A 13077-nucleotide genomic window follows, 5' to 3' on the forward strand; every position below is an offset into this window, starting at 1 on the left:
AATAAAAATCTTATGGACTGATTAATAGCTTATGAAGAGATATTAGTAAATGACGATTGTTGTTTTTTAGGCACTAAGTGATGTCTGACTCTTTTGTGACACCATGGACTGTAGCCCATCAGGTTCATTAGGTTCCATGGGATTTTTCAGGTAAGAATGCTGGAGTGGGTTGCCATTTTCTTCTCCAGAGCATCTTCCCAACCCACGGATCGAATGTGCCTCCTGCATTGCAGGCAGATTTTTTTTTTTTTTACCCCTGAGCCACCTGGGAAGATCTAGTAAATGAAGATATCTCTGAGAAAATTATACAGAAGGAAATTATGAAGAAGTGGGAATGGAAAGTATGAATTAAGAAAAATGAGAGGGTGCTCGCTTCAGCAGCACATATACTAAAAAATTGGAATGATACAGAGAAGATTAGTATGGCCCCTGCGCAAGGATGACACGCAAATTCGTGAAGCGTTCCATATTTTTTGCTGAAGTGCAATGATGTAAAAAAAAAACAAAAAGTGGATTCACCTGTTTTTAAAAATAAAACTGATAAAAGGTGTTGGAATAAAAAAAAAAAAAAAAAGAAAAAAGAAAAATGAGAGGGACTTCCTTTGTGGTCCAGTGGTTGAGAATCCACCTTGCAATGCAGAAGATGTGGTTCAATCCCTGGTCTGGGAGGATCCCATGTGCTGGGGAGCAACTAAGCTTGTATAGTATAACTGAGCCTGCGCATTGTAACTACTGAAACCAGTGTGCCCTAGAGTCCGTCCTCTGCCACAAGAGAAGCCACTGCAATGAAAAGCCAGCACACCACAGCTAGAGAGCAGTCCCCACTCATTGCAACTAGAGAAAGCCTGATGCAGCAATGAAGACCCAGTGCAGTCAAAAATAACTGAAAAAAATAATAAAAGGAAAATGAGGTTAGGATGAGAGTTCAATATGTTATTCAATAAGATTCCCAACAAGCAAGACAATAAAGTGAGAGACAAATTTGATGAGATAGTGGTTGATAATTTAAAAACTTTCAAAGAATTGATGAAATAATGTCTCAAAGCTAATAATCATGAGTCTTAAGCAAAATAAAAAGAAGCATACTCTAGGCACACTGTGATAAATTGGAATACTGCAAAAACAAAGATAAAATCTTGAAACAAATCAGTTATAAAAGATAGATTACTTGCAAATAACTATTGGATCAGCAGTAGGACAACAACAGATTTCTCAAGAACAGTGTGGAAGCCAGAAGTTAATTAAACAGTATCTTCAAGGAGCTGAGGAAAAACCAATAAACTTAGAATTTAATATGTAACTAAACTATCAATGAAAGTGAAAGAGTAGAGTGAAAAATTTGGCTTAAAACTCAACATTCAGAAAACTAAGATCATGGCATCTGGTCCCATCACTTCATGGGAAATAGATGGGGAAACATTGGAAGCAGTGTCAGCCTAAATTTTTTTGGGCTCCAAAATCACTGCAGATGGTGAATGCAGCCATGAAATTAAAAGACATTCCCTGGAAGGAAAGTTATGACAAACCTAGACAGCATATTAAAAAGCAGAGACATTACCTTGCCAACAAAGGTCCGTCTAGTCAAGGCTATGGTTTTTCCAGTGGTCATGTATGGATGTGAGAGTTGGACTGTGAAGAAAGCTGAGCACTGAAAAATTGATGCTTTTGAACTGTGGTGTTGGAGAAGACTCTTGAGAGTCTCTTGGACTGCAAGGGGATCCAACCAGTCCATCCTAAAGAAGATCAGTCCTGGGTGTTCATTGAAAGGACTGATGCTGAAGCTGAAACTCCAATACTTTGGCCACCTTCATGCGAAGAGCTGACTCATTGGAAAAGACCCTGATGCTGGGAGGGATTGGGGGCAGGAGGAGAAGGGGACGACAGAGGATGAGATGGCTGGATGGCATCACTGACTCGATGGATATGTGTTTGAGTAAACTCTGGGAGTTGGTGATGGACAGGGAGGCTTGGCGTGCTGCAACTCATGGGGTCGCAAAGAGTCAGTCATGACTGAGAACTGAACTGACTATCAATAGTTCCAAATAATGTAACTTTTCAGACAAAGATTGAGAAAATTTGCTCCTCACGGTTTGTCACTGAGAGACTAAAATATCCACATTAACTGTACATTGTTTAAAGACATATTCACATATATTATACACGTATCATATGCAGTACATGTAAGTGGTATAATTATAAAAACAAGCATGGGAATAAAAACACCTAATTCAAACTAGCGTTTTTCTGTGAGAGAAGAGAAGAGAATGGAATTGGAGTTTCATTTGTGTTTGTTAAGCTAGTGTATATGGGCATTCATTATATTTTTTAGACATTTTTTGGCTTACTTGAAATATGTTTTAAAAGGGAGGATGGAGTTTTAAGAAATGAATGATATACAATATAAAATATTACATGAGAAAATGAGAACAGGAAATTCCACAGATCTGAATACCTAAAGCCCCTTGAATATGCTTCAGAGGATTATTTAAGAGAAAGGAGAATGAAAACCTTTCTAGCCTGCTTACATCTATTCCTGTTATTTCTTCCCTCCTGTTACAGTGAGAGATGTTCCTCTGCCCATCGAAGTTCAGTCTTTTCCCTATGTATTCTGGATCTTACCTCTCCCACTTTTTTGGAGCTCATATATTTACCCCTGTCTCTCCTGTATTTTCATTTTCTCCTTTTCTGCAAGTTCCTTTCCAATATTTAAACATGCTTAAATCTCTCCTGTTTTAAACTCCTATTCTACCTAATTGCTTCAAAACCAAATACTGCCTCTTTTCACTCTCACAATCCTATTTCTCTTGATGCTTTGGAACTGTGGTGTTGAAGAAGACTCTTGAGAGTCCCTTGGACAGCAAGGAAATCAAGCTAGTCAGTTGTAAAAGAAATCAGTCCTAAATATTCATTCAAATGACCGATGATGAAGCTAAAGCTCCAATATGTTGGCCACCTGATGAAAAGAACTGACTTATTAGAAAAGACCCTGATACTGGAAAGATTCAAGGCAGGAGGGGAAGGGGACAACAGTGGATGAGATACTTGGATGGCATCACTGACTGAATTTGAGCAAGCTCCAGGATTTGGTGATGGACAGGGAAGCCTGGCGTGCTCCAGTCCATGGGGTCCCAAAGAGTCGGACATGACTGAGCGACTGAACTGAACTGAATTATCTTCTTCTGTCAAATATCTTCAAATATTTATCTCCAAGTAGTGTCTCAAAGTCTGTACCTCCTATGTACCTCTGAAACCACTCTAATGTAGCTCCTCTCCTCCCATTCCACAAAAGATTTTCTCAAGGTCACCAGTGATTTCTGTCTTGACCTTTTACAATTACTTATTATTTCACACTACTTCCTTCTTATTCATCATTATAATAAATGTAGTATTTCTTGAACATTTACATATGCCAGGCATTGTTTTAGGGCTCCCCAGGTGGCACTAGTGGTAAAGAAGCCGCCTGCCAATGCAGGAGACTTAAGAGATGTGGGTTTGATCCCCAGAGAAAGAAATGGCAACCCACTCCAGTATTCTTGCCTCAAGAATCCTATGAACAGAAGAGCCTGGTGGGCTATGGGAATAGGGTCAGGAAGAGTTGGACACAAAGTACTTTATGTGCATTGTTGCCTTCTTGAAACTTCTCTTCCTTTGGTTTCCATGACATAACACTCCTCTGATTTTCCTTCTCAAGTAGATACTCTGGTTTCCTTACTCATCCTCATCTCATTATCTTTAATAGAGATGAATTTCCTCAAGGCATCATCTTTATTCTTCTATTCTTCTCACTGTATGCCATAGTTCTTGCTTCCGCTGATATACATCTATATATACACAGATGACTTTCAATTTTATTTTCATCTCTTCCAGTAGTATTTAAGCATGTAGTTCTTCAAAACGATAAGAACTCTCTTTTTTTTTGGTTAAATGTAGCCACAATACCATTATCATATCTAAAACAAAATTAATAATAATTCCTTAATATTGGCAAATGCCTGCTCAGTTGGCAACTTCCCAGTTGTCTCATAAATATCATAAAATTCAGGTCCTACTCATGTTACTCACTTGGACCTCCTCGGTGGTACAGTGGTTAAGAATTCACCTGCCAGTGCAGGGGACACAGGCTCAACCCCTAGTTTGGGAAGATTCCACGTGCCGCAGAGCAGCTGGGCCCGTGTGCCACAACTACTGAAGACTGCGTGCCCTCGAGCCCACATTCCGCAACTACTGAGTCTGCGTGCTGCAGCGACTGAAGCCCTTGTGCCTAGTCTGCACTGTGCAACAAGAGAAGCCACTGCAGTGAGAAGCCCGTGCACCACAGAGTAGCCGCCCGCTTGCTGACACTGGAGAAAACCAATGTGCAGCAGCAAAGACCCAGGACAACCAAAAAGAAAATAATAATAATTTTAAAAAAGTTACTCACTTGATTGCAAGCCTTTAGTGGTTTCTCAGTATTCTTAGAATAAATAACAAAATCTGTAACCCATCCTGCAGATACTGCATGATTTTTCCTGGTTTATCTAGTCAGTCAGATCAATAGAATTGAAGCTCAGTTTAGTTCAGTGGCTCAGTTGTGTCCAACTCTTTGGGACCCCATGGACTGCAGCATGCCAGTCTTCCCTGTCCATCACCAACTCCCGGAGTGTGCTCAAATTCAGATGGTGATACCATCCAACTATCTCATCCTCTGTCATCCCCTTCCCCTCCTGCCTTCAATCTTTGCAGCATCAGGGTCTTTTCTAATGAGTCAGTTCTTCACATCAGGTGGCCAAAGTATTGGAGCTTCAGCTTCATCATCAGTCCTTCCAATGACTGTTCAGGACTGCTTTCCTTTATGATTGACTGGTTTGATCTCCTTGCAGTCCCAGGGACTCTCCGGAGTCTTCTCCAACACTTCAGTTCAAAAGCATCAATTGTTTGGTGCTCAGCTTTTCTTTATAGTCCAATTCACATCCATACATGACTACTGGAAAAACCATAGAATTGAAGCTAGAAGCCTAAAATGTTGCTTCACATCTATTATCTTGAGTTGACATCTAATTGATAATAATAAGTCAAAAAGAAAAAAGAAATTGGACACTCATGGTGAAATTTTAGTCTTTTGGAGCTTGTTTTGACCAAAACATGGAAGTTCAGAAATAATGATGAGGGAAATGATGCAGACCTGCTCAACTAAGGTAAAGACTCTAATGGAACGACCTCAACAAACATTATCCTGGGCAAGTCTGCCATGTACACTACACAGCAAACTCTCAGGGTTTGGAGAAAATCCAATGCAATTTAAATTGTTTTGTTATCCCTGGACAACCTTTACAAGGACAGACTGCCCAGACAGACCTCTTTACTATCAGCTAATTAGCTTACCTCTAAAGATGTGCAGACATGACTTAGTCTTCTGAGGCTGTCTACAGTTTTTTTCTCATAAGTGCAGTTTTTGCCTTTGTTCCTTGAGAGCAGTCTAATGACTGTCTCCCTATACATGAAAAATTTTGTTTGTAGGTAAATAAATAAGTGTCTCTGAGACGTTCTTTGATAATAAAAGCTTAGTCATGCTCTCAAATCTGTTCTTCCTCCACTCTTTCTCACCTTAATACTTCCATCAGCTCAGTTATTCAGGATGGATATCTGGGAATATTTTCAATGCTTTCTTGTCCCTCATGCCTGGCTCCTTCCAATATCCAGTTCTTCACCAAGATTTGAATCTACTTTCACAATACATCTTGATAGCAACCACTATAGTCTGAGCCAAAACCATGTATTGTTTGGGCTTTTGAAACATTGTCCTAATTGGTCCTATTTGCTTTCCATACACTTATCTCCTTCCATTTCATTTCTCCAGGGAGTCAGAATATTCTTTTAAAACCATGTGTCTTATCACATATCGTTCCCTGTTTAAGTACTTCAGATGGGTTCTATTATACCTATGATAAAATGGTAAATCCTAAATTCTTAACATGTCCTATTGTTTCACAAGGCCCTGCTTTATCTGGCCCCCCCACATGCCTCTCTAATCTCATGTGGTACTGTTGTCACAACATTGTTAATTGGCTATCTGCCAATACAAAATAAAACATTTTAAAAAAGTAAAATAAAATAAGCTCTTACTGTAAAAAATTCTTTTTAATAAGGGTCTAGCATATATTAATTGCAGATAATAAATACTTATTTTGAACAAATGAATGAGTGAGATGTTTGGGGAAGCATTTAGATCAGTGCATGACAGACAGTACTTAAGTTGATTTTCCTTTTTCATTTTAAACATCTACATTGTCAGGAAGATCCCCTAGAGAAGAAAATGGCAACCCACTCCAGTATTCTTGCCTGGAGAATTCCATGAACAGAGCAGCCTGGCAGGCTATAATCCATGGGGTTGCAAAGAGTTGATGCAACTGAGTGACTATCATTCATGTTAGATATTGGTATTTTACTTAATGGAATGCTGTTAGGTTTTTAAAAAACTACGTGTTTTAAATCTTTTAGATGGCTACAGATGTCCACAGGGCTTTCCCGGTGGCTCGGTGGTCGAGAATTCACCTGTGGTGCAGGAGACAGGAGACACAAGTTCAAATCCTTGGGTTGGGAAGATCCCTTGGAGGAGTGCATGACAGCTCACTCCAGTATTCTTGCATGGAGAATCCCATGGATAGAGGAGCCTGGCAGGCTGCAGTACATAGGGTTGCAGAGTCAGATAGGATTTAAGTGACTTAGCATGCATGAATGCACAGATGTCCACTAGATGTCAGCCTAACCCAGAATATTAATTCCTAAGAGCATCAAGTATTGAGCATGATTCCAGTGTTCAACTGAGCTGTTAGACTCCCTTATTTTAAATGTAATGAAGGATAATATTTTGTGGATACTTTTGAATTTGAGACTGTTAATGCTCCATGCTTGTACATTGAGTACTGAGGATATAATTCTTTTGTGTTGTAGAGGGTTAGAGAAATTTTGGATTCTTTATCAAAGAACTCTACCAATAATAAAATACTTATGAAATATAATAATAAGGTAATAACAACTCCTGATATTTTTCAGCACCAACTACATGCCAGTTCAGTTCAGTTCAGTTCAGTCGCTCAGTCGTGTCTGACTCTTTGTTACCCCCTGAACTGCAGTACGCCAGGCCTCCCTGTCCATCACCAACTCCCGGAGTTTACCCAACCTCATGTCCATTGAGTCGGTGATGCCATCCAGCCATTTCATTCTCTGTCATCCCCTTCTCCTCCTGCCCTCAATCTTTCCCAGCATCAGGGTCTTTTCAAATGAGTCAGCTCTTCACATCAGGTGGCCAAAGTATTGGAGTTTCAGCTTCAACATCAGTCCTTCCAGTGAGCACCCAGGACTGATCTCCTTTAGGATGGACTGGTTGGATCTCCTTGTGGTCCAAGGGACTCTCAAGAGTCTTCTCCAACAGCACAGTCCAAAAGCATCAATTCTTTGGTGCTAGCTTTCTTTATAGTCCAACTCTCACATCCATTCATGACTACTGGAAAAACCATAGCCTTGACTAGACGGACCTTTGTTGGCAATGTAATGTCTCTGCTTTTTAATATGCTGTCTAGGTTGGTCATAACTATCCTTCCAAGGAGTAAGTGTCTTTTAATTTCATGGCTGCAATCACCATCTGCAGTCATTTGGGAGCCCCCCAAAATAAAGTCAGCCACTGTTTCCACTGTTTCCCCATCTATTTGCCATGAAGTGATGGGACCGGATGCCATGATCTTAGTTTTCTGATGTTGAGTTTTAAGCCAGCTTTCTCACTCTCCTCTTTTACTTTCATCAAGAGGCTCTTCAGTTCTTCTTCACTTTCTGCCAGAAGAGTGGTGTCATCTGCATATCTGAGGTTATTGATAATTCTCCCAGCAATCTTGATTCCAGCTTATGCTTCCTCCAGCCCAGCGTTTCTCATGATGTACTCTGCATATAAGTTAAACAAGCAGGGTGACAATATAGAGCCTTGACATTCTCCTTTTCCTATTTGGAACTGGTCCATTGTTCCATGTCCAGTTGTAACTGTTGCTTCCTGACCTGCATACAGATTTCTCAAGAGGCAGGTCAGGCGGTCTGGTATTCCCATTTGATTCAGAATTTTCCACATGCCAGACACTTAGCTAAATGCTTAAATGTTTTATCTCATTAATCTCAACTAACAAATTAATACAGTAACTAAAGGTATCTTAATTTATTATAAAATCTTACAGAATAAATAGTATTACTAACCCCATTCAAAAAATGGAGTTTAAAGAGGTTGAGTAACTATTCTTAAGAACTCCAAAAGACATAGAATAACATATCATAATTATTTGTAAAAATGAACATTTATAAAAAACAAAGACATTTTAACAATGGGGGACTTAAGCTTCCCTGGTGGCTCAGATGATAAAGCGTCTGCCTGCAATGCAGGAGACCTGGGTTCAATCCCTGGGTCGGGAAGACCCCCTGGAGAAGGGAATGGCAACCCACTCCAGTACTCTTGCCTGGAAAATTCCATGGATGGAGGAGCCTGGTAGGCTGCAGTCCATGGAGTTGCAAAGTCAGACACAACTGAGTGACTTCACTTTCATTTAACATTTGTTGCCACTTGGAATTCAGGATTTTGTTTATATGACAACTAAATAAATGTATGTTCAAACTACCATACAATTGTGCTCATTGCAAATGCCAGCAAGGTAATGCTCAAAATCCTCCAAGCTAGGCTTCAACAGTATGTGAACCAATAACTTTCTTTTTGCTGTCATGAGATAGGCCTGTCTCACAAATATATCGCATTTTGTTTGTCTAGTCTGCTACAGGGGGACAGTTAGATTGCTTCCACTTTTCACTCTTAAGAATTATGCTGTTAAAAAATTATGCTGTTGTGTATGTCTTTTTGTATTCTAGAACATAAATATAAGTGACCTTTAAGAGATCTATCTTCTTTAAGATAAGATAGATCTTTAAGGGATCTATCTATAAACATCTGCATTTTTTTTTCATGAAAACTTGGTGGATGTTATTGGGTGGAAATAGTATCTTTTTATTTTTAAAATCTGCATTTCTTTGGTTGACTTTGAGATTGAGATTCTTTTCCTAAGGTGACTGGCCTTTTAATTTTTCTTCTCCATATATTGACAATTCATATCCTTTGCCCATTCTGGTGCAATTGTTGAAGTGTTGATTTTTTCTTTCTTTTTATCCCCTTTTGTTTTAATTGAGTCTGAAAATACCTGCCTGCCTATTAATTTGTCATAAACCTTCAGTGTCTTTAAATTGTTGTTTTCACTATCTTAATTTTTTTGTAATTAAAATTCAAATAATTGAATCTTAGCATTGAGTATTTTAATATATGATTGTGATGTATTCATTTATTCAGCTTTTTAATTATTATTACTAATTTGTTGTTGTTAAGTTTCTAATGTCATATCTGACTCTTTGTGACTACATGGAATGCAGCACGCCAGGCTTCCCTATCCTTCACCATCTCCCGGAGTATGCTCAAACTCAAGTCCATTGAATCTGTGATGCCATCCAGCCATCACATCCTCTTTCATCCCCTTCTCCCCCTGCCTTCAATCTTTCCCAGCATCAGGGTCTTTTCAAATGAGTTGGCTCTTTGCATCAGGTGGCCAAAGTATTAGAGCTTTAGCTTTAGTGTCAGTCCTTCCAATGAATATTCAGGGTTAATTTCCTTTAGGATTGACTGGTTTAATCTCCTTGCTGTCCAAGGGACATGAATTTTGTGATTTGTTTTAATATCTAGGACGGAAATTCTTCCATTTTGCTTTTTCAAAATGAGATTAGTTTTTCATGAACTTTTATTTCATCTAATTTGATGATGTGCTTGTTAAATCTAGAATTTTTATTGAAGTTGATTTAGTTATGTATTGCCATAAAATGAATTACTCCATAACTTTGTGGATAAAATAACAATAAATAGTTTTAAATAAATAAATATCTTAGCTCTGTGGATCAGGAATGCAAAAGCAGCTTAGTTGAATGATTCTGGCTTGAGGTCTGTCATAAGATTGCAACCAAGATGTCAACAGGGGCCACAGTCATCTAAAGGTTTGGGGCTGGGGGGTTCCTCTCCAAGTAGGTTCACTCACATAGCTGTCAAGTTGATACTTAGAAGTTGGTAGCATCAGCTTCTTGTCACATCAGTCTTGTGATAGAGCTTCTTGAGTATGGTTACAACATGGAAGCTGATGTATGCTAGAGCAGGTAATCCAGGAGATAGCAAGGTAGAAGTTGCAATGTTATTTATATCCTAATCTCAGAAGTCACATTCCAACATTCCTACAATATCCTATTGATTGCACAAGATAGCTCTCCTCAGTGTGGGAGGGTACTACATCAGGAAGGTCATACTGGAGGCTGTGTACCTCAGTCCACCGTCTGACTGCCAATTATTAATATCCCCACACACGTCAGCAAATTTCGAAAACTCAGCAGTGTCTACAGGACTAGAAAAGGTCAGTTTTCATTCCAATCCCAAAGAAGGGCAATGCCAAGGAATGTTCAAACAACCATACAGTTAGGCTCATTTCACATGCGTACAAGGTTATGCTCAAAATCCTGCAAGCTTGGCCTCAGCAGTATGTGAACTGAGAAAGTCCAGATGTACAAGCTGAATTTCTAAGAGGTAGAGAACCAGAAGTTGAATTGCCAGCATTTGTTGGATCATAGAGAAAGCAAGGGAATTCCAGGAAAACATCTATTTCTTCTTCATTGATTACCCCAAAGCCTTTGAGTGTGTGGGTCACAATGAGCTCTGGAAAATTCTTAAAGAGATGGGAATACCAGACCACCTTACTTGTGTCCCATGAAACCTGTATGTGGGTCAAGAAGCAACAGTTAGAACCGGACATGGAACAAATGACTGGTTCCAAATTGGAAAATGAGTATGACAAGGCTGTATGTTGTCACCCTGCTTATTTAACTTACATGCAGAGTACATCATGAGAAACACTGGGCTGGATGAGGCACAAGCTAGAACAAGATTTCCAGGGGAAATAACAACCTCAGATATGCAAATGATACCCCTCTAATGTCAGAAAGTGAAGAGGAACTAAAGAGCCTCTTGATGAGGGTAAAAGAGGACAGTAAAAAATCTGGCTTGAAACTCAACATCCAAAAAACTAAGATCATGGCATCTGGTCCCATCACTTCATGGCAAATAGAAGGGGGAAAAATTGGAAACAATGACAGACTTTATTTTTGGGGGCTCCAAAATCACTGTGGATAGTGACTACAGTCATGAAATTAAAAGATGCATACTCCTTGGAAGGAAAGCTATGATAAACTGAGACAGCATATTAAAGAGCAGAGATATCACTTTCCTGACAAAGGTCGGTCTAGTCAAAGCTATGGTTTTTCCAGTAGTCATGTACAGTTGTGAGTTGGACCATAAAGAAGGCTGAGCACTGAAGAATTGATGCATTTGAGTTATGATGCTGGAGAAGATGCTTGAGAGTCCCTTGGACTGCAAGGAGATCAAACCAGTCAATCCTAAAGGAAATCAACCCTGAATATTCATTGGAAGGACTGATGCTGAAACTGAAGCTCCAATACTTTGGGCCCTGATGTGAGGAGCCAATTCATTGGAAAAGACCCAGATGCTGGGAAAGATGGAAGGCAAAAGGAGAATGACGCGGCAGAGGATGAAATGGTTAGACAGCATCACTGAATCAAAGGACATGAATTTGAGAAAACTCTGGGAGATAGCGGAGGACAGAGGAGCCTGGCATGCTGCAGTTCATGGGGTCGCAAAGGGTTAGAGATGATTTAGCGATTGAACAACAGCATGCAAAATAGACTAACCCTTCTCACAAGACTCTCCTAACTTCATCCCATTACAGAATCATCTTGAAGTCCAGAATCTCATCTAAATTAGGTCCAGAGGTCATGAGGCTTCTTAGGTATATTTCTTAAGTACAGTTTTTTGAGTACAGTTTCTTTTGATTCGGAGATTTTTGACTTAAGAGAGGGAGACAAGAATCATTGAGGGTCAGTCTTAAAAGATGCCGCTGCTGCTAAGTCACTTCAATTGTGTCCTACTCTGTGCGACCCCATAGACGGCAGCCCACCAGGCTCCCCTGTCCCCGGGATTCTCCAGGCGAGAACACTGGAGTGGGTTGCCATTTCCTTCTCCAGTGCATGAAAGTGAAAAGTGAAAGTGGGTTGCCATTTCCTGCTCCAGCTTAAAGATGACTATCACAAAATTTCACTTAACTTTTATTGTAAGACAGGTCTGTTGGAGACTAATTCCTTCTGTTTTTGTTTGAGAAAGTATTTCTTCACTTTTATTTTTTTGTTTGGAATGAAAGAGCCTTTAAATTCTATAATGCATTACAATTTTCAAAAGTTTTATATATATGATTTTATGTAATGTCTTAATAAGCCCTTTTCAGCCCTCTACCCCAATATTGCTTTACCCCATCCGTCTCACACTAATAACTACTAATTTGTTCTCTATGTCTGTGAGTTTGCTTCTTTTTTGTTTTATTCACTAGTTATATTTTTAAGATTCCACATATGAATATCATGTGAATATCATACAGTATTTGTTTTTGTTTGTCTGACTTATTTCATGTTAACATAATGCCCTCCAGGCCCATCATGCTGCAAATGGCAAAATTTCATTCTTTTTTATGACTTTGCAGTATTCCATGGAATGTATGTCTATATGCACCACATCTTTCTTCATTCACCTGTTGATGAACACTTAGGTTGCTTTCATACTTTGGCAAATGTAAATTACACTTCTGTGAACATTGGGGTGCATACATCTTTTCAAATAAGTGTTTTTGGTTTTTTTTGATATATACCCAGGAGTAGAATTTCTGTGTCATACGATGGTTCTATTTTTAGTTTTTTGGGAAACCTCCATGTTTTTTCCCACAGTGTCTTCTCCAATTTACATTCCCACCAATAGTGTGTGAGTGTTCTCCTTTCTCCACATCCTTTTCAGCATTTATTTGTGTTTTTTTTTTTTTTCCTTTGACCATAGCCATGTTCATGAGTTTGGGGTGATGTCTTATTATGGTTTTGATTTGCATTTTTGTGATGATTAGCAATGTTGAGCATCTTTCTATGTGTTTG

The 13077-nt window shown here is 39.2% G+C and overlaps 1 non-coding gene across 1 annotated transcript; it reads left to right on the plus strand.

Moving 5' to 3' along the window:
* Positions 1–365: 365 nt before the first annotated feature.
* Positions 366–474, plus strand: LOC139035310 (U6 spliceosomal RNA). The gene has a single exon (XR_011487981.1). It is a non-coding gene; the product is annotated as a U6 spliceosomal RNA (small nuclear RNA).
* The last annotated feature ends 12603 nt before the right edge of the window (positions 475–13077 follow it).

The sequence above is a fragment of the Odocoileus virginianus genome, chromosome 5 (assembly GCF_023699985.2).
Source record: "Odocoileus virginianus isolate 20LAN1187 ecotype Illinois chromosome 5, Ovbor_1.2, whole genome shotgun sequence".
Lineage (NCBI taxonomy): Eukaryota > Metazoa > Chordata > Mammalia > Artiodactyla > Cervidae > Odocoileus > Odocoileus virginianus.